The sequence below is a fragment of the Arachis duranensis genome, chromosome 9 (genome assembly GCF_000817695.3).
Source record: "Arachis duranensis cultivar V14167 chromosome 9, aradu.V14167.gnm2.J7QH, whole genome shotgun sequence".
Lineage (NCBI taxonomy): Eukaryota > Viridiplantae > Streptophyta > Magnoliopsida > Fabales > Fabaceae > Arachis > Arachis duranensis.
The window spans coordinates 43,940,151-43,944,583 of record NC_029780.3 but is presented as its reverse complement, the minus strand read 5'-3'; the positions used below and the strand labels follow the sequence as shown (position 1 = coordinate 43,944,583).

The 4,433-nt window shown below is 37.8% G+C and overlaps 1 non-coding gene across 1 annotated transcript; it reads right to left on the bottom strand.

The window, feature by feature from the left end:
• Positions 1-1,049: 1,049 nt before the first annotated feature.
• On the bottom strand, positions 1,050-1,153 carry LOC127742263 (small nucleolar RNA R71). Its single transcript, XR_008003451.1, has one exon. It is a non-coding gene; the product is annotated as a small nucleolar RNA R71 (small nucleolar RNA).
• Positions 1,154-4,433: the final 3,280 nt, after the last annotated feature.

Genomic DNA, 4,433 nt, shown 5'->3' with positions numbered 1-4,433 from the left:
TTAAATTTCAAATTAAATCTTTTCAAAATTCAAATCTATTTCAAATATCTTTTCATACTTATTTTTAAATATTTATCTTATCTTGTTTTAATTTCAAAATTCAAAATCAAATCTTTTTCAAATCTCTTATCTTATTTTCAAATCTTTCTTAATTAGTTACTTGTTTTCTCTTTTCTCTTTTTCAAAACTTCCTAACTAATTCCTCTCCCTTCTATTTCCGAAAACTTCTCACTTTTTTCTCTCTTTTCTTTTTCGAAAATCACATTCAAATTTTCAAATCTTTTTAATTCAATTAATAATTAAAATAAAAACAAAAATATTTTAATTCTAGTTTCCCTTTTTACTTCTCAATTTTCAAATTCCTCTACCCCTTTGTTCGAATTCTTCATCTCATTCCTCTATCTTCATTATTCTCTCTTCTTCACATCTCACAAGGAGTTCTCTATACTTTGACATAGAAATTCCCATTCTCTTTCTTTCTTAGTTTTCTTTTTCTTGTTTATGAGTAGGAATAGAGATAAAAACCTCTCTTTGATCCTGATCTTAAACCTGAAAGGACCCTGAGGAAGCGTTTACAACACGTTAAAGTACAACACTCTGGAAAAGACCTCACAGAACTTTTCGAAAAAGAAACTGTAAGTACAAACATGGCAACCAAACAGAATAATGAAGAAGATGTAAGGAAGGTTCTTGGTGACTTCACTATACTCACTTCTATCTTCTATGGAAGAAGTATCTCTATACCTGCCATTAGAGCAAATAATTTTGAGCTTATAAAACAGTTAGTCTTTCTAATGTAACAGAATTGTAAATTTCATGGACTTTCACTAGAAGATCCACATCAATTCCTATCTAAATTCTTGCAAATCTGTGACACTGTTAAGACTAATGGAGTGGATCCTGAGGTCTACAGGCTTGTGCTTTTTCCTTTTGCTGTTAGAGATAGAGCTAGGATATGGTTGGATTCTCAACCTAAGGAAGGCCTAGACTCTTGGGAAAAGTTGGTCAATGCTTTGTTGGCCAAGTTCTTTCCACCTCAAAAGATGAGCAAGCTCAGGGTCAAAGTTCAAACCTTCTGACAAAAAGAGAGTGAATCCCTCTATGAAGCTTGGGAAAGATACAAGCAACTGATCAGAAGATGTCCTCCTGACATGCTCTCAGAATGGACTATCCTTGGAATCTTCTATGATGGTCTATCTGAGATGTCCAAGATGTCCTTGGATCATTTTGCTGATGGATCACTCCACTTGAAGGAACTCATTGAAATGGTTGCAAAAAACCAATTCATGTATACTTCTAAGAGAAACCCTGTGAACAATGGGGTAGCTCAAAAGAAAGGAGTCCTGAAGGTCGACACTCTAAATGTTGTATTAGCTCAAAACAAGATCTTGACTGAACAGGTCAATATGATCTCTCAGCATTTGACTGGAATGCAAGCTGCAACTGGCAGCACTCAAGACACCTCCTATGAAGGAGATGCTTATGATCGAGATCAACCCATAATGGAAGAGGTAAATTATATAGGAGAAACTTATGGGAACACCTACAATTCCTCATGGAGGAATCATCCTAGCCTTTCTTGGAAGGATCAACAAAAGCCTCAGCAAGGCTTCAACAATAATCAAGGTGGAAGAAACCAGAATGGGTTCAACAACAGACCACCATTTCCATCTTCTCAGCAATAAACGGAGACTTCTAAGCAGAGCCTTTCTGACTTAGCAACCATAGTCTCTGAAATCTCTAAGACCACACACTATTTCATAAAAGAAACAAGGTGCTCCATAAAAGATCTGGAGGTATAAGTTTTTCAGATGAGCAAGAGAATCCTTGAGACCCTTCCTAACACTATCCCAAGTAACACTGAAGTAAACCCAAGAGAGGAGTGCAATGCCATCACTGTAGAAGCTAAGGCCGAATCTGAAGGGAATACTCTGGCGTTGAATGCCAGTAAGGAAGTCCTTACTGGGCATTCAATGCCCAAGGAAGTAACATCACTGGCGATGAACGCCAGTAAGGAAGGCCTTACTAGGCGTTCAACACCCAAAGCAGCACAAAAGCTGGTGTTGAATGCCAGTAAAGGGATACAAGCTGCGCGTTCAATGCCTAAAGAGACATAAGTCTTGGCGTTGAATGCCACAAAAGGGGTAGTTGGCAACCCTAGCCCACTAAAGACTCCCCTATTGAAGAACAAATAGAACCCAAAGTTCATGAGGAGCCTATTGAAGTTCCCTTGGATGCTTGGTTGAAGATCATAGAATCTGAAGAGTACTCTTCCTCTGACAAGGAAGAGAAAACTAGTGAGGCACAAGTTACTCGGTACCTAAGAATTCTGATGAAGCTGAATGCCAAGTTCTTTGGAACAGGGACTTTGGAGGAAGAACCTCTAGTGCTAACCAAGGAACTCAATGTCTTTTCAGCAGAAGATACCTCAGAAGAAGCCGGATCCCGGACGCTTCTTAATTCCTTGCACTATAGGTACCATGACCTTTGATAAGGCTCTGTGTAACCTAAGGTCAAGCATAAACCTCATGCCTCTCTCTATAATGGAGATGCTGGGAATTAACCAATCCTATTCCGAAAGATGAAATCTTTATGGTACAAGAGTTCTATGCCAATGCATAGGTCACGAAAACCATGATACAAGCGTAAACCCAAGTCCCAAAAATTGGCATACCGTGGTCCGAGGGTGATGACCTAAATTTACACAATGTAAATTCTTTTGGCAAGTGTACCGAATCGCCAAGTAATAACTCATTGTTGAGTAAGGTCGATCCCACAGGAATTGATGGATTAAGCAATTTTAGTTAGGTGATTTATCTAGTCAAATAAATATTTGATGATTTTGTGTAATTGAATGAACAAAATGTAATTAACGAAGAAAGTAAATATGCTGAATCTAAATTGCTGAATAGTAAAGAGCTTAAAGTAAATTGCATGATAGTAAAGAGCGGAAACATAAATGACAAGAAATTAAAGGGATGAAACTTAAATGGCAAGAAAGTAAAAGCAAGAATGTAAATGGCAATGGAATGTACATCAGATGAAATGTAAAGGGGTTCTGGGTGTTGGGAGTCAAAGGAATTAAGGAATTTAAAGCAATTGAAATGAAGAACAACAATGGGTGAGATTCGTTAGGGACAGGAGATATTATGATCCTTCATGAATTAATGGGTCTCAATTTCATTCTGAATCATATGAAGTAGATCTATGGCGGATTGTCAATAATTGAGTTCCAATTCCTTGGCAATTCAATTTCTCTTAACACAATCAATTGCCAATTCTTTGATCTAATTGTTAATGAAAAGAGGTTAAGTTCAATTCTCTAATCCATAAGCCACACAACCCTTAGGATCTCAATTCAAAGAGGTTATATGTCACGTACCCACTAAGAATGTGTTGATCAAAAGTGTTATGAGGGAGAAACTTTAAACTGAATTATATGATCCCCTTTTCAAGGCTCACATAGAGAATCATGTAGATCCAAATCCCCTTCTGGTAGTGAATGGATCTATGAAGTACAAAAGCTTTCCCTTAGCTACAACAAGCGGATTGAGAAGAAGAAAAAGAATTGCATTAATTTATTGGAATTACAATAGAGCTCTGATGAGTGGATAATTTGTACGCTTTTTGGCATTGTTTTTAGTATGTTTTTAGTATGATCTAGTTAGTTTTTAGTATATTTTTATTAGTTTTTAGTTAAAAATCACTTTTCTGGACTTTACTATGAGTTTGTGTGTTTTTCTGTGATTTCAGGTATTTTTTGGCTGAAATTGAGGGACCTGAGCAAAAATCTGATTCAGAGAATAAAAAGAACTGCAGATGCTGTTGGATTCTGACCTCCCTGCACTCAAAGTGGATTTTCTGGAGCTACAGAAGCCCAATTGGCGCGCTATCAACGGCGTTGGAAAGTAGACATCTTGGGCTTTGCGGCAATATATGATAGTCCATACTTTGCCCAAGATTTGATGGCCCAAACCGGCGTTCAAAGTCACCATCAGAATTCCCAGCGTTAAACGCCGGAACTGGCGCAAGGATGGGAGTTAAAGGCCCAAACTGGCACCAAAGCTGGCGTTTAACTCCAAGAAGAGTCTCTACACGAAAATGCTTCAATGCTCAGCCCAAGCACACACCAAGTGGGCCCGGAAGTGGATTTTTATGTCTTTTACTCATCTCTGTAAACCCTAGTCTACTAGTTCTCTATAAGTAGGACCTTTTACTATTGTATTTTGATCTTCTGATCCTTGGAATCTTCTGATCTTTAGATCTTTTGATCATTGGGAGGCTGGCCTCACGGCCATGCCTAGACCTTGTTCTTATGTATTTTCAACGGTGGAGTTTCTACACACCATAGATTAAGGTGTGGAGCTCTGCTGTACCTCGAGTATTAATGCAATTACTATTGTTCTTCTATTCAATTCCGCTTGTTCTTGTTC